The sequence below is a fragment of the Macrobrachium nipponense genome, chromosome 46 (genome assembly GCF_015104395.2).
Source record: "Macrobrachium nipponense isolate FS-2020 chromosome 46, ASM1510439v2, whole genome shotgun sequence".
Taxonomy (NCBI): domain Eukaryota; kingdom Metazoa; phylum Arthropoda; class Malacostraca; order Decapoda; family Palaemonidae; genus Macrobrachium; species Macrobrachium nipponense.
Window position 1 is genome coordinate 4832152 of NC_061106.1, and position 18741 is coordinate 4850892.

General features: G+C 39.2%; 1 protein-coding gene and 1 pseudogene across 1 annotated transcript in view; one reads left to right on the forward strand and one right to left on the reverse strand.

Annotated features, from left to right (window-relative positions):
- LOC135214517 (intraflagellar transport protein 22 homolog) overlaps positions 1 to 1007 on the reverse strand; it is a 66709-nt pseudogene extending 65702 nt beyond the window's left edge.
- Positions 1 to 18741, forward strand: part of LOC135214742 (intraflagellar transport protein 22 homolog) — a 475747-nt gene that overhangs the window by 143513 nt on the left and 313493 nt on the right. The gene's annotated exons all lie outside the window — the stretch shown is intronic.

An 18741-nucleotide genomic window follows, 5' to 3' on the forward strand; every position in this document is an offset into this window, starting at 1 on the left:
ATGACCCAGTTAATCACATTTTTTTTATATAGAACACTCATAATGCTATTTTATAACAAAATTATATTTTAAGATGGTGGACAGTAACCCTTACACCATTGTTTATTGGAACTTTAAAAGAAAATAGTCTAATAGTACACCTAAGTCACATACTTTGTCAGTGACCGGAACTACATTGATTTATACGACAATCGCCAGGGTTTCTTAAGTAGGTTTCCTTCCGACCAACGTCAGTTCACTCTTTCATTTACTTTCAACTGGTCAAATGTCATCCATTCCTTAACACTGGTAAGAACATAATTTATTTTCTCTTTTGAATGATTCCTGTTGTTTATATATAAATAAAACTGGGTGTTATATGCAAATAGTTTTAATTTTATCACATATCCTTGAAGTATGTTTGACAATCCAGTAGTATGTAGAAACAAAATAAAATTGGACCTAATACTTCTCTTCTTAGAGTTACATGAATGAGTGTGACTTCTAACCTGTACACAATATACGTATTTGTGTCACAGTTTTAAAAGCTTCCTCAGTAATAATAAGTGACTGTAAACCTTTAAGGAGACGCTCATGAAAGCAGCCCCGAGATCGAGAAACACCAAAATACCACATTTGCCGTCATCCATCATTCATCATAGATCATTTGCAACAGAGCACATAGCAGTTTCTGTAAAATATAATTGTCTGTCAGATGACTAATTAGTTGCTCAAGAATTACATTCTGACATTTTAGATTTAAAAGATAAATTCGAAACAGGCCCGTATGAACTTAAATGTTGGTTATTAAGTGTATTTTTTAGGTCTGGTTTAACAACGGCCACTTTATTAGAATGAGGGAACTTGCATTTAGATATAATGACATTCATAACTGTCATTATTATATCAGTAAAGCATGAAAAATGTTCCACTCCAACAAATGCACATATTAGCATCGGATTAGTTGCACAGTTGTTTTTCTTTGCCTTCTTAATAACCATAGCAACACCACCATTATCTATATGCATATTACCATAGCCTGATTTTTGTATTATAGAGTTCCACTTAGCACCGTTTTCTTTAGCAGCTCGAGATGTAATTGCATAGTGTTGATAAGTTAATTTCATACATAAATTTAATTTGAAGAGACATTTATTGAGTAAGAAGTTAGCGATTTTTTTTAATGTTACGTACGATCAAAAGCACGTTAGTCACCATTTTCTTAAAGGTTTTAAGTAATCTGTGTATGCAACTTGACCAGTATTAAGTAACGCCTGCTTGTGATAACGCATGCGTATTCTGGGTCATCGAGAATTTGAGCAACTGTACATTATGGCTAAGCATAGAGGAGAACATAGAATTCTAATTGGAAGAAATTAATTTTACTGTTAGCTGGACGCGAAAAGCCGTTCCAAGATAAAGCCCCTTGTGAACTAGCATTAAAGCCCATCTACGAATTACGATTGGGCAAAATGAAAATGGTCGTCTTTTGGTTCGTCAGTAAGTCATATACGTATTTCTATCTTTTATTCCGTGTTTTAATTGCACCATTTTTAAACCTATACAGGCCTTCGCTACCATCCATAGACGTAGAGGAAAAGACCCCATATAGACTCCACTTTTCTAATCACCCTCCCCCCCTCCCCCCTTCCTGATAAGCTCATGTACATACGCGAGGCCTAAAAAGGGGCGGGGCAACCCCCCAAAAGGGGCGGTGCAGCCCCCCAAACGCCCCAAAAGGGGGCGTGGCCACCATGGCCCCATATAGACTCCACTATTCTGGGAGGCGTGGCCACCCCTGACCCCAAATGGACTCCACTTGTTTTATCAGCTCATATACGCAGATGACGTGCAAAAGGGAGAGTAGCCCCCCTGATCCCAAATCGACTCCACTTGTCTTATAAGCTGATATACGTAGATGAGGTGCAAAATGGGGTGTGGCCACCCTTGCGCCCAAATCGACTCCACATTATTGATAAGCTCATGCACGTCCATGAGGTCCAAAAAGGGTGAGGGCGTGGCCACATGTGACGTCACGTAACTCTACGGGAATAAAACCATCATTTCAACCAACGGACCCCAAATTGACTCCACTTTCCTACCTCCTGTGACGTCACGCAACTCTTCGGGAATAAAACCATCATTTCAACCCCCCCCCCCCGACCCCAAATTGACTCCACTTTTCTAACCCCCGTGACGTCACGTAACTCTACCGGAATCTATATTTGCGCATCCAGAATATAGCCTCTCTCTCTCTCTCTCTCTCTCTCTCTCTCTCTCTCTCTCTCTCTCTCTCTCAGCCATTACATTTTGTCCCTACCTCTCTCTCTCTCAGCTGTCACATTTTGTTTATATTTACACAGTTGCTTGGATACTCGGAGCATCATGATAAAAGGATATTTGGTGGCTGATTTCAACCTCACGTGAGACATATATTTATCAATTTGATATCTCCCCCAATAACTGACAGGGATGACATTACCCGATGATGAATCACGCACACACACACACGAGCTGACTCCACACTCATGTGAGACATATATTTATCAGTCTTAATCTCCATTCTTCCCGCGCCAAAGTATACCCAAGGACAAAGGCACACATTTCAATTTAGTTTATTTATAAGTATAATATCGAGTTTGAAAGAGGTTAAATGAAAAATCAAATGACAGAAGGAATTGTTATTTTATATTTGTAACCAATGCAAAATACAGGGGAAGGAATTAATATTCCATACAAATACATACAGTTGAAAAAACTGTACAAACACGTCAAAAACAATACTTCATCAAAATACACGGCCACATCACAAGCCTAGTATATCCCACATACGTCTTCCCTAACGCCTTCCCAACTGTGTATCAGAGACGATGTTTCATCTGATACCTCAAAACTTTTAAATTTAGCTAACAAGTTTTTCATATATAAATCTTCCACGCAACTTTGCTCCAACAGTGATAAATTGTTTTTCATTATAGCCACACAACATATTTTACCAATTTTGTTCATTTCATCACTGAATGTAGTTAACACAGGTAAATATTGATTCAACCAAGTCGTGTTAATCAGCCTGCTTTGACCGATGCCAGGGGGAAAGATAACATATTTGACATATTCATACGATGATTTAAATCATTCTTCCTTCAATTTCTTGACCGAAGAAAAAAAGTGATTGAACCTCATCTGTTTGCTATCTCTGCCCAAATGATTGGCGTGATCTTCATCTTTGGAATAAGCCATGCTCTTTTGCGCGTATTCACTATCTTCAATGGGGGCGCCGATACCGTATTGGGTTAATAAGGTAGCTATGGTGGGTAGATCAACTTCTTCGTCGCATTCCCAAGATGTGATATTTTCAGGTCTTTTCACAATGGCGGACCCTTCAATGCCCCTATCACGAGGACAGGCATATGATGCACCAGTGCGAGAATATCGAATGACGTCCGCCACCACACCGTAATTCCTGCAGGTGACACAATTAGTGGCCACTACTAAACACGTATTCCTCTTCATGAACTTATTTTCGGACAAGTTCCCAAAAACTAACTTGCACGAGGAGGTTGATGAAGCCATGGCGAGAGTTCATGTCTTGATGTGACAATTCTTCAAGAGCTAATGACCTACGAAAACCCCACAACCCGAGCTCCCTGTATCACAAACACTGATTACAAACTAGTTGTGACGAACCATCAAACCTCCTTCACTCCCAGCCATGATTCACACTAACACGAATATACAAGCCTTATCATTTCCTCATGCCAAAGGTCATATACCCACCATATGACTCATTAAAGATGCGCCTGTATCCATTTTATCAAAATCAGTATCACGTGATTAAACAGCTCCGGTATCATTGTTCCTAAAATGTTAATAAGCCACCCATGCATCCACCATGTTTCTTTTCTTCCACACACTCGCCATTTTGTTCTTCGCGTGTCCCACCCTCACCTTCCAACCCCCTCCCCTCCCCCTCCTCCTCCTCCTCCTCCTCCCGTTTTCACCATATTTCACCACGTTTTGATTTGTTTTTTAATGGCTATATTCCTTAACATTCAATCTTTAACCCCAATCATTTCAATGAAGTAGTGATAATTGGAAATATTATCAACCTGGGTTTTTTTTATTCCCTTAAAATTCTCGAGCTATATCTAAAATATTATAACCTGCGAGTGGATGAGTTAAATCTCCTTCTTCATTCCATTCAACCGTGTTAGAATCTTGTAAGTGCTTAACAAAAGCCATAACATATGACTTTTGAGGTTCTTTAAAAAATATTGGAATAATGCCTGTTAAATCGGGATTGCCTTTTTTTGCGACTCATGTCCCCTTTAATTGTTTTCAACGTAATCGGGATTTTTACCTCCTCCCCTCCAGTCACTGCACCTACACTTTTTATAGGAGGAGGAGGAGGAGGAGGAGGAGGAGGTCCCGTGAGCAATAAAGCTGGCATAGGTGGTTTTTGGATATTAAGGGGGACGTGTCTGCTACTACTAACAGCTGCCATATCCAACTTGCCAGTACCCCCCAGGTTATTAATATCACTATCACAAACCTCTTTTCTATTCATTAACCTCTCGTAGGTAATGGCAGGGATAACGTAAAACTCCTTCATTTTCAATTAAAAAGACATCCTACCAGACTCGCAGCAATAGGCAATAACACCGATAGAATAGTCTCCCCTTTACGACTTTTCAGTATATTTTTCTTCTTAGATATGGACATTGTTTTCAAGGACACAGGATGAATTTTTCATCTGCAATTTCTTAAGTGTTTAATAAACTTCTTATCTTGAGTAAGATTACCACAAAGAAAATTTCTAAAACTTTCCAAGAGAGTAGACACCAAACCAGCGTCCCGAACGGCGTGAACTTCATCTTTGGAATACAATACTTCATCGAAGCAGCGTATGTCACACCTGATTATTACTTCCCAACTGAACACCATAAATACAACCGACAAGGGAAAATTAATGTTATTCCTTACCCAAAGTGTATAAGAGTAAGTGCAGCTCGCTAACCCTCTGTCCCTACAAGTATTTCTCTTGACCGGAACGTCATTTTCCTCCGTCACTATTCAGTAAGTAGCATATAAAACATTTTCCATTTACTTGAACATATAGTAAATATTAAAAACAGCAATAAGATTCATCTGTATACGGAAGATATTCATATAAAATAATGTAACCGTTGAAAGAAGTGGAATGTATAAAACAGTCATTATTTCTCTCTTTCAGATATGGGAAATAACTCTAGTAGTGAACTGTCAGCCGACGAAGTAGCCACTCAAGTCAGACACCATTACTATTATGGTGTTGGAGCCCCAAACTCATTTATTAGGAAGGTGAAAACGGGTCATGACCATGAAGCAGGAGAAGAAGAAGAAGTAGCAGGAGATGCAACAACTCCCACTCGCAGCCCACAACAGTACATGCAACCCCCGACCAACTTCGCCACCACCCACTACTGAAGGAAACGAGCAACCCGGTGAAGGTATGTAAAACTGATGTGTTATATATTTATTTAATAACAGTTCCTGATTCCATAGAAACACACACTCTTTTTCTCCGTTTTCCTGTTTTTGCTTTCAAATGTATTGTGGGCATAGTAAAAAAAGAAGTATATAACTATTCATAAGTATTTATTGACCACATAAAGACAGTTTACAAATTCAATACACTAATCGCCGTCAGACCGCCTCAGCACGCATCCCAATATAACGTCCTTATGATAACCTGAATATTCTGAAAAGTGTTTAAGAGGAAACGACTGAGACGTCTTAGCAGTTTATCACCGACGTTCACGGTTGAATGATTCTCACAGCTCATCCTGAAATAAGTAAAAAAAGTTATGTGATTCATGGTGTATGATACATATATAGAATATATCCTTAATAGAATGAAAATGGGGTAATATAAAAATCAAAGAAAAATATGCATTTACCTTAGTTGTTCAAGATGCGGAGACATTCCTTGTACGTAATAGCACGTTTGACCCCCGACCTCCAATGTCCCGTTATCCATTTATCATTACCTCTCAAACGAGTGAATGAGAATACATTTTGTATTAAGGATAATACTGTTTTCACACCTCGGTGACTCACGCAATGAACAAAAAAACTAATGTAAAGACCGCACTTGTACGATTTATCGAGTTGTATTTGTTTTATTAGTCGACAGAGGCTATATTCGGGATGCGCATATATAAATTTAGAGAAGTCATTCGAATAAACTTTTGGATTTATACCGTAACTATAAAAAAAGATTATATTTCTAGGTGATTTTTTCCACGTAAAAACATACCCAATGTCCAACAATATTAATATCAGTAGACGAAGATAATGTATTAGATATAAAAACTAAAGGTTTAATTCTATTTTCTGGCAATGTCAATAATCCTTCTTCATCCGAAGCAAACACACCTAAATATTTAAACCGGTCACCGAGTGAACCTTTTAAACTTATTTCAATTTCTTTTGTATCCATTCCATTTAACCTCTAACATCACACTGACTAACCCTATCCGCATCCACCGTTAAAATACCCTTGGTATCCCCGAAGAGTAAAATAATGCAAGGGTTAGGCGTAGCCGTACCCAACCTGATCGATATTCGCAGGTTTGCCGAAATTTCCACTGGCATGGAATCTTCAACATCTTCCACCACAAAATTAAAGCAGTAAATAGCTCTACAATTTTTAAAACTATTATAAGTGATCAGATTATCACCGCCACCCCCTATACTTTTCTGCGTCTCGATATATAATTGCATGATGGTATTAGGGAAACTACATTGAATATTATATACAGTATTCCCATTAACAGTAATATGTATATTATTTAAATCGAAAGATTGAAAATATAGACTATTGGCCGCGTAATCACCTGAAAATGTTTCCATATCAATCATGGCCAATGTGATTTTTTCAGGTATACAACTGTTAAAAGGCTGATCAATTAAAATCGAATTTTCATTTCGCCCAATAACGTATGTCTTGCGTAAAGTCTTATCAAATATATATTGTATAGGATTAACTGCTATCGCCTCATTTAAAGCCGACATTGCGTTATAATGTGGGGTAACTCTATCGATCCATAATTTAGCCTGTTCTACATTCAACACATTTAAATGTCCGTCTGTGTGGGCGCCCAGTTATTATTCGCTAATTTGAGTCTAAGTCTCAAGTCAATCGAATCCAGTAAATACATGTCTATAGTCGCTATATCCAAAAGAAGTGGAAAACCTGCTGGTTTGACCGAAGGTATTGACAGTAAATTGCCGAGTTACCCTGTGTGTTACATGATAGTCATCGTATAAAAATCCCGCCCGACCGGTGTTAGGTAATGCCAAGGGTTTTATCATTTTCAATATTTTGATATATGATTGATAGTTAAATACCGGACAGGATTCCACCAACTTTTCATTCAAGAAAACAGAAGCGGATTTAAATAATGTATTACTTATACCATTAATGACAGACACGTGGACACCATCCGCTAATTGCACGCCGTCCCTATCTATTGTGATATATAATTCTAAAGCTATACTTGAGAAATCTAAAAAAGAACCTGCCACCCCATTAACGCGAAATTCTATATATTTATCAGATAGAACTTGATTTATGGAAATATTGCAAGGTGTAAAATCCAGTCTTTCCTTTGAATTAATTGAAGTTTCAATAATTCTCCATCTATTAACATTCAGGAACAGTTCTGATATACCCGCAATATACGATGAAACAGGAACTTGATTACCAGTTCTGGGTATGTTAGGAACTATGCTAGCCATATTTTGTGTTTACATAATTTTAGATGAAGGGTTGAATGAGTGCGTACCCGCCGAATGTCAATCGATGAATGAGTTACAAAAGATTGTACACGTCCTTATTATATTTACTCCTAGATTTAACGCGTGTGCCCTTCCTCTTCTTACGTTTTTTCTTTCCTCCCACATTCGACCGTCTAACTAATCGTTTCACCATTTTCTTCCGTCTCGTTCTTCTTCTTCTCCTTCCGGTACCGCTTAAAATTCGTTGTCCAGTAGTTTTGAGGGCCCTTATACCATTTCGTTTTATGGATTCTTTTAAAGGTAAACCGCCGTTTACCATATCAGATAACATAGATCTACCGAATTCATTAACTGAAGGTTTCGCGGCATTAAATAGACAAGGAAGCACTTTACGTGCAATACCACTTATGGTTGAAAAAATGCCACTTCCCCTTCTTCGGCCGGAATAGAAAACAGAAATGTCCTCAAACCCTGCCCCTCTCCTTAATAAAGGGTCTGATAAAAATAGTTTTTTAAATTCCGCCTCTGAAAGAGGCGCGAATAACACTCTCATTTTACTGTTTATACTATTCCCAAACAATTTAAGTGGAGCTTGATAAGCAAGTTCTAGTTGACTCGAGGGTGTTACGATCACGAATAAGGAATGCCAAGGGTGAACATCAAATTATATACCTACGTACCTATTCATCTAATTTTTCTCTAGGTTTTATACGGAGCAGGCAAGTAACACTCGAGTCTTTAGTGAAATGTAAAAGGTGTCCATTTTGATCTGTGATAAGAATAGAAATCTGATCCAAGATGTTCGTGTTCAACAATTTGTAGACTGTATTATGTATTCCTTTTCCTCTACCACTTGCTAAAGTAAAACAGTCCAATATATTTACTAGTCTCCCGCCAAAAATCGTCGGTTGAACTATATCCGTATACACATATATATAATCTACCCCACAATTATCAGGTAGAGAATCAAGGGAAACGTGTTCATTCAATTCACACCCGCCATATATTTCATAACCGGTATTAATATGAAAACCTAATAATTTCGCGGCTTTTCTGCTAAATTTGACGTATATACTTTTAAGATCCCGTTCTCAATTTCTCTCTCTTGATACGTGGTATAGTAAATCTCCTTACATCTTCATCTCAATGAAATATACCGTTACTATTAAAATAATTTATGAAATTATCACCGTAATAAACTTTCAAATAATCATACACGTCCTTATTAAGGGCTCTCACGAGTCTCTTCATATCCCCGCTAACATTGCTATTCTCGGTCTATACAAATATGTATGCCTATTCAATTTATGATGCTCTGTAATAAATTCGAGAGTGAATAAATCATCTTTGGATAATATAGCGTAATAACTCCCCGGGAACATGATCGAAGCTAAACCTACTTCATATTCAACCCCATTAGGTAATAATATAGGTGTAGGTAATCTATTGGCAAATTTCGAAGGTGTAATTTTGGTATGTGTCTAAACAGCCGAGACTGCTCAAATATATGGTGTGTTCACCAGCCATGTTGGTTAAATACTATGACGGGTATATGTCACGTATGGTATTTATAAGACAAGTGTGATAGCATTTTATTTAGGTCTTATATGCAGACTACATGATACAACCCCATTTTCAGTAAACATTATTTGTTCACCGTTCTGATCCGAGACATCGATAGTAATGTAATCCAATACGTCAATGGTATTTAAAGGTTTATGAATGGCATTATGCGGACCTTTACCACATGCACATCCTAACGTGAAACAGTCTAAGAGATTAACCATTTTATCACCCAAGATGGTAGGTTGAACGATACCCGAATACAGGTAAACTTATTCAACGCCTTGATGGAATATATTTCTACCGCCATGAGGTCTCAACTCACCCAAACTGTATATTAAATATATCTGTATAAATTATGTGAATTAGTCATGGGGAAACAGCGGAAAAGACATTGGACAGTACATCTGGCGAGAAAAGGAGGTAATCCCCAAAGTCCTCATTTGGTCACGTTGTTATTAATCACTGACGACCACGTCGCGTTGATTAAGGATATGTTGGCGTTCGTGAAGAAGTTCCGACACGGATTCAAGCAGGGGCGGGGGATTGAGCACGCGGGTGTTATGTGTTACAATTGTTTGACTTTGTTTGATAGTCCCACCATCCGCGAGGCACACACTCAGGCCTGTACTGCTCGAACCACTGTCGAATACCCAGAACCCGGCCAATTTAAACAATTTACTAAAGTTAAACCTCTGCAGCCAATCTCGCACATGGCTTTCTTGGATTTTGAGGCGTATAATATTCAACCGAAGACCGGAGAAGACGATCCGAGAATAGTATCTCGGCAGAAAGCTTTCGATACTGCTAAGTGATCGTTGACGGTAGAACAGGGGCATATTGTACACATAGACTAAGTCACGAAGAGAAATGCGTTGATGATTGTTTGCAGAACATGAACCGGGACTGGGCGTTATTGCGTGAACGAACATGTGCATATCCTTTACATATGACTCCTGAATCCACCCGTAAGTTTGAAGCGAGTACTCATTGCAAAGGATGTAACGTCAAATTCAAGGCTGGAGTCACGAAAATGCGACATCACGCTCATTTTGTGGCACGGGACAACTTTGTGTGTGCACTGTGTCAACAGTGTAATTTGAATATGCAATTTAAGGAGCCAACTTTAACAGTGTTCATACACAATTTGTCATATGACATTGACCTGGTCTTGAAAGAGGCAGGGGCTCAGCATGATTTTGAAATTCTGAAACGCGAGGGTAGTAAATTTTATTCAGCCAGATCGGGCAATTTGAGATTCGTGGATAGCAACAACGTGATTAGAGGGACCCTTTCTAGTCTTGCCTCGAGTCATATCAAACAGAAAGGTTCCCTCGAAATCGCACATCAGTTGTTAACCTAGTATTCTCAGGATTGTCTCGATTTAGTTTTGGGTACGGGTAAACAGTACTACCCTTATGATTATGTGACGGGTTTCAATATCCTGTGAAAGCCCGGCATCCCTTCTCGAGAGTGCTTCGATTCGGAACTTACGGGGAAAACCTTTTCCAGTGAGGGCTATGCACACGTGGTCAAGGTTTGGAACGCCGCTAATTGCACCAATCTTCTAGATTACACCATTTTGTATTTGTTAATGGATGTGGGATTATTAGCCGACGTTTATTTAGCTTGAAGGAAGGCTGCCATGTCGCAATTCGGACTAGACCCCGCCCGTTACCTGACATCTACCTCTCTCTCACTCGATGCATTCCTATATTCCTCTAAAATTCGTCTCCCCTCATTTCGAATGGTGAACTCTATCAATTAATTTGTAAAAACATCTGCGGCGGTTTTTGCAGTCTAGTTCGAAGGCAATGTGTAGCTAATAATCCAGAGTTAAATCCCAGTTTTAGGGTGGGTGATCCTCAATCATATATATTATACGTTGATTTCACCAGTTTGTTTCCCACAGTTATGAGTAAATACAAAATGCCCTTGGGTGAAATAACTGAACTTTCCCCTGCCGAATTAGAAAGTTTTGTCGCTAGCGATATTACCGCCATTGATTCACAGGGTGAATACGGTTATTTCATCCTGCTTGATACCAAACCAGTTAGACGGGATGTTGCCCTACAGACGGACAATCTCCCTCTCGCCATTCATCACATGAATGTGACTCACCAGGATCTATTGCCCTATAGTAAAAACCTAATGAATAAGTTCAAGGTGAAGCTACCCAAGAAAAAGGTTAAGTTGACGGGTACGCATTTACCTATGCGTAATCACTTGATCTGTCTTCCCTTATTACAAACGTTGATAATACTCGGTCTCGAAGTTGATCTAATAAGGAAAGTGTACAAATTCAAACAGAATTTTTACTTGAGGGAATATATTCTGGAGAATGCCAAAAGACGTGCTAAAGAGACCGATCCGGACAAGAGGAACACCATCAAAATCATAATGAATGGTCTTTTCGGTGTCACTATTAAAAATTCATTGAATTATTCTACCCGAACTGTCATCACCACCGGTGAAGCTTCTCTCCTCAGGAATGTGTCCAAACACACGTACAAGTCTTTGGAAAAACTGGGTAACGACAGGTACATTGTGAACCATTGCAAAGAGTCTGTTATGGCTGAATCCCCGATTTATATCGGTTTCAGTATAATAGACATGGCGAAGGATATGATGTATCGGTTCTATTACGACGTTCTTCGAAAGCAGTATGGACACAGAGTTCAGCTCCTTTATACCGACACTGACAGCTTGTCTTTTCCCTGGTGACTGATAACCTCAATTGGGAACTGAAGGGTGTGCTCAATTCCTACATGGATTTGAGTAATTTCCCCAAAACTCACGAATTGTATGATGAGTCACGTAAGGGGGAACTCGGGTTAGTGAAGGTTGAAACGGGGCTGAACTCATGAGGGAATTTATCGGCGTTAAACCTAAAAGTTTATCGTATCTGACGGAAACTAGTCGTAGTAACACCTTGAAAGGTGTACAAAGGTGCCGGCAAAAGACCATTCCGCATGACCAGTATCGAGCTGTAATCGAAAAGAATGAGATTACTTATACTCGTGTGCACAATTTGCAAAGAGTAGGAGGCACGATGTGTCATACGAGCCAGCGAAAGGTATCTCTCTGTCCTTTAGAGGACAAGAGATATTATGTGACACCTTATAAATCGTTGGTGTATGGACATCCAGACATTGGGGTGGAGGAGGGTATGGCGGAGGAGGGGGAGGGGGAGGAGGAGGAGCTAGAGAGGGCAGTGGTGGCGCCAGTAGTAGCGGCAATCTCTCCAATTTTCAATATTCCCGCTCCTAGCATCGAGAATTCCTACTCCTCCTATTCCTCCCACCCTACATCCATCACATCATTTCCCACGGGTGAAGAGAGAATAATAAAATATACAATGTTAATTCCTCTCTCTCTTCGACGTCTTTGACTTCTCCTCGACGGGAAATGGTTTCACCCTCTCCTCCAGTTAAACGGAGGCTTATCACACCTTGACCGGGTGTCATAGTTTGTATATTTTATTATATATTTTATCCTACATTCATGTATTTTAATATATTATATTGTATATAATGTATTTTTATTATATATTTATATACACAGTTGGTTTTTTATATTTTTAAATTATTATATTGTATTTTTTATTAGATTGCATTTTTATTGTACGTTGTATTTTTATGTTGTAGGAAAAAACCTGTATGTATTTCATTATGAAAATTAAACAAATATTATTGCCGTCAACTTCCATTCACCCTAATTATTATTAAGGCTTGTATATAAAAGGAGTGCGTAAAGTACACAACTATAGTCTTGAACGCGCTAACATCATGGCCGCGACAGGTCCCTTCCCTGGGCAGTTGTTAGACCCGTTCGCTAATCCCGCTCATATTATCATCGCAGGGTTTAGTAACAGTGGCAAGTCCGTCCTATGTCAAAAAATCATTGAACTCTATGAAACGCGTTTCCAATACATTTTATATTGCGGGGTATCTGAACACCCCTTCGAAACACATCCCTCAATAGGTCCCAAATTTAAAGTATCCAAAGAAATTTTAAATCCCTTTGATTACGCTGAAAAGGGGGAGACGGAGGGTAATAAAGGTCTATTATTCATACTCGACGATTGCTTCTTCGAGGCTAGTGATAATAAATTTGTCACTAACGCCTTCACAGCGGGACATCATTCATCTATTTCAGTTATATTCGTAACACAGAATATGTTTCATTCGGGCAAGTTTAGTAGAAGTATAAGCCTGAATTGTTCACATTATATTCTAATGAAAAATCGTGATTTTAGTGAAATTTAAACTTTAGGTCAGCAGTTATTCGGCCGTCAAAAAGCTTCAGCCTTTTTGGACATATATAAAAAGGCCCTCTCACGTAACCGATATGGTTATTTGTTAGTAGACTTCGCTCCGTCAACACCTGAACTGTTACAGCTCCGAACTAATATTCTGGGTGAAACGGAATATCAAATAGCTTACAAATATGGATAAAGAATGGATAAAACTGCTAAAAACTTTGTACGGAGACGCACGGGGTGTGGGTAGTTTCAGTGGGGCGGACTCTTTATTCAGAGTAGCGAAAAATCTGAATAGCCAAATTACGCGTGAAAATGTTAAAGAATTCTTACGCAGGCAAAAGTCTTACACACTGCATAAAGTCACTCGAAAAAAATTCCCCAGAAGAAAAATCATGTCACCCAAACCGCGAGTAATAGCAAGCACCGATTTAGCTGATATGTCCAAATTAGCTCGGTATAATAATGGGTTTAAATATTTGCTGTTCTTTATTGATGTGTTTTCCAGATATCTACAAATTGTTCCCTTGAAAAAGAAGGATGGTGTTACTATGCGTCGCGCTTTGAAGAAGGTTATCAAATCTACTGAATTTTCGGGAATTTCACGTTTGAATAGTGATGAGGGTAGGGAATATCATAACAAACACGTCAGAGAATATCTAGATAGTAAAAATATAAAATTATATAGCGTTTATTCGAGATAAATCAAATCCTCTATAGCTGAAAGAGTCATAAGGACTATTAAGGGTCGGATATATAGATATCTCACACATAAGAATACCTTAAAATACATTAATGTCTTGTGTGACATTGTTCAGAGTTATAACCATAACCCCCATAGAAGTTTGGGTCGCACCCCGCAAGAGGTTCACGCATTAACGGCTAGAGATGACATTGAACTTCAATTCTCGGGTATGTATAAAAAGGCTGTTCTCGTTAATCCTCCCGCCATTTTGCTCTTGAATGTTGGAGATGTTGTACGTGTTGCCGATGAGCTTCGGAACGCAATTTTTAGGAGGGGATATACAATTCAAAATACTCTGGAAATTTTTAAAATCCGAAAAGTGGATACATTGCAAAATCCAGTCTTATACTTCTTGGAAGATTTAGGGGGTGAAGAAATGAAGGGCGTATTTTATCGTGAAGAATCAATTCCCACAAATCTACCAGAAACGTATGATATCACTATTCTTGGAAGGAGGAGGAAAAATAATAAAACTCAATATTACGTTCATTGGAACGGTTATCCGAGTCAATTCAATTCCTGGGTTGATGAATCTCAAATTGTATGGATATGAACCATTTATTCATCTCTGGTTTATCACCCAATGAAAGACGTAAAGTCATTCCCATCTTAAACGGTGGTTTGGTGTCTACTCTCTCCGAAATTTTTAGAAATTTTCTTTGTGGTAATCTAACTCAGGATAAGAAGTTTATTAAACACTTAAGAAATTGTAGATGAAAAATTCATCTTGTGTCCTTGAAAACAATGTCCATATCTAAGAAGAAAAATATACTGAAAAGTCGTAAAGGGGGGGCTATTCTATCGGTGTTATTGCCTATTGCTGCGAGTTTGGTAGGGAGTCTTTTAAATTGAAAATGAAGGAGTTTTACGTTATCCCTGCCATTACCTACGAGAGGTTGATGAATAGAAAAGAGGTTTGTGATGGTGATATTAATAACCTGGAGGGTGCTGGCAAGTTGGATACGGCAGCTGTTAGTAGTAGCAGACACGTCCCCCTTAATATCCAAAAACCGCCTATGACAGCTATATTGCTCACGGGACCTCCTCCTCCTCCTCCTCCTCCTCCTCCTCCTCATCCTCCTCCTCCTCCTCCTCCTCCTCCTCCTCCTCCTCCTCCTATAAAAAGTGTAGGTGCAGTGACTGGAGGGGAGGAGGTAAACGTCCCGATTACGTTGAAAACTATTAAAGGGGACATGAGTCTCTAAAAAGCAATCCCGATTTAACAGGCATTATTCCAATATTTTTTAAAGAACCTCAAAAGTCATACGTTACAGCTTTTGTTAAGCACTTACAAGATTCTAACACGGTTGAATGGAATGAAGAAGGAGATTTAACTCATCCACTCGCAGGTTATAATATTTTAGATATAGCTCGAGAATTTCAAGGGAATAAAAAAACACAGGTTGATAATATTTCCAATTATCACTACTTCATTGAATGGCTGGGGTTAAAGATTGGATGTTAAGGAATATAGCCATTAAAAAACAAATCAAAACGTGGTGAAATATGGTGAAAACGGGAGGAGGAGGAGGAGGAGGAGGGGGAGGGGGAGGGGGTTGGAAGGTGAGGGTGGGACATGCGAAGAACAAGATGGCGAGTGTGTGGAAGAAAAGGAACATGGTGGATGCATGGGTGGCTTATTAACATTTTAGGAACAATGATACCGGAGCTGTTTAATCACGTGATACTGATTTTGATAAAATGGATACAGGCGCATCTTTAATGAGTCATATGGTGGGTATATGACCTTTGGCATGAGGAAATGATAAGGCTTGTTTATTTGTGTTAGTGTGAATCATGGCTGGGAGGGAGGTTTGATGATTCGTCACAACTAGTTTGTAATCAGTGTTTGTGATACAGGGAGCTCGGGTTGTGGGGTTTTCGTAGGTCATTAGCTCTTGAAGAATTGTCACATCAAGACGTGAACTCTCGCCATGGCTTCATCAACCTCCTCGTGCAAGTTAGTTTTCGGGAACTTGTCCGAAAATAAGTTCATGAAGAGGAATACGTGTTTAGTAGTGGCCACTAATTGTGTCATCTGCAGGAATTACAGTGTGGTGGCACATGTCAGTCCACCATTGTGAAAAGACCTGAAAATATCACATCTTGGGAATGCGACGAAGAAGTTGATCTACCCACCATAGCTACCTTATTAACCCAATACGGTATCGGCGGCCCCATTGAAGATAATGAATACATGCAAAAGAGCGTGGCTTATTCCAAAGATGAAGATCTTGATGATCGTTTGGGCAGAGATAGCAAACAGATGAGGTTCAATCATTTTTTTCTTCGGTCAAGAAATTGAAGGAAGAATGATTTAAATCATCGTATGAATATGTCAAATATGTTATCTTTCCCGCTGGCATCGGTCAAAGTGGGCGGGTTAACACGACTTGGTTGAATCAAAATTTACCTGTGTTAGCTGCATTCAGTGATGAAATGAACAAAATTGGTCAAATATGTTGCATGGCTATAATGAAAAAGAATTTATCCCTGTTGGAGCAAAGTTGAGTGGAAGATTTATATATGAAAAATTTGTTAGCTAAATTTAAAAGCTTTGAGGTATCAGATGAAATGTCGTCTTTGATACACAGTTGGGAAGGCGTTAGGGAAGACGTATGTGGGATATACTAGGCTTGTGATGTGGCCATGTGTTTCGATGAAGTATTGTTTTTGACGTGTTTGTACAGTTTTTTTCAACTGTATGTATTTGTATGGAATATTAATTCCTTCCCCTGTATTTAGCATTGGTTACAAATATAAAATAACAATTCCTTCTGTCATTTGATTTTTCATTTAACCTCTTTCAAACTCGATATTATACTTATAAATAAACTAAATTGAAATGTGTGCCTTTGTCCTTGGGTATACTTTGGCGCGGGAAGAATGGAGATTAAGACTGATAAATATATGTCTCACATGAGTGTGGAGTCAGCTCGTGTGTGTGTGTGCGTGATTCATCATCGGGTAATGTCATCCCTGTCAGTTATTGGGGGAGATATCAAATTGATAAATATATGTCTCACGTGAGGTTGAAATCAGCCACCAAATATCCTTTTATCATGATACTCCGAGTATCTAAGCAGCTGTGTAAATATAAACAAAATGTAATGGCTGAGAGAGAGAGAGAGAGAGAGAGAGAGAGAGAGGTCGATAGAGGCTATATTCTGGATGCGCATATGTAATATTCCCATAGAGTTATGTGACGTCACAGGGGGAGTGGATTCAATTTGGGGTTGGGGGTTGAAAGGATTGTTTTATTCCCGTAGGGTTACGTGACGTCACGGGGGGTATAAAAGAGGAGTCAATTTGGGGTCGGGGGTTGAAAGGATGGTTTTATTCCCGAAGAGTTACGTGACGTCATTGGGGCGGGGTAGGGGAGTGGTGTCAATTTGAGGTTGGGGGATGAAATGGTGGTTTTATTCCCGTAGAGTTAGGTGACGTCACAGAGGGGTAGGAAAGTAGAGTCAATTTGGGGTCCGTTGGTTGAAATGGTGGTTTTATTCTCGTAGAGTTATGTGACGTCAAAGGTGGCCACGCCCCCACCCCTTTTGGACCTCATGGACGTGCATGAGCTCATCAATAATGTGGAGTCGATTTGGGGGCAAGGGTGGCCACACCCCCTTTTGCACCTCATCTACGTATATCAGCTTATAAGACAAGTGGAGTCGATTTGGGGTTGGGGGCCACGCCCCCTTTTGCACGTCATCTATGTATATGAGCTGATAAGACAATTGGATTCCATTTGGGGTCAGGGGTGGCCACGCCCCCCAGAATAGTGGAGTCTATATGGGGTCAGGGTGGCCACACCCCCTTTTGGGGGTTTGGGGGCTGCCCCGCCCCTTTTGGGGGGGTTGCCCCGCCCCTTTTTAGGCCTCACGTACGTACATGAGCGTATCAGGGAGGGGGGGGGGGTGGGGTGATTAGAAAAGTGAAGTCTAAATGGGGTCTTTTCCTCTACTCATAGACCCTTCTTTTCACACGTTGTTTGACACATTTTGTAGATAATTATTTCTGGAAATATGATTACACAGAAATCGATGGTTTCGAACCTCTTCTTTGTGCTTTAAATAAAATACCTTTATGATTTCTTTTGCAAATGTTGAAGCTAATGATAAAATTAATAACGACGATTGTTGTTCTTACTTGCATCAAAAACAATATAGTCTGCATTCAAATCTAGATTTCAAAGCAGCCCCTTTAGCTAAGATTAAGTTATTTTCATGTGTTTTTAATAAGTAATCTTCATAGATGTTAACCAAAACACGCCCAGAAATTATTAACAAAATAATTCGGGATTGTATGAAATATAAAGATTTAACCGTGGTTACCTGCATTACTGATTTTTAGTGCACAGACTAGCACTGGATTCATCAGGCAACAGAAATGAAGAAGCTGGCATTGATGTGCA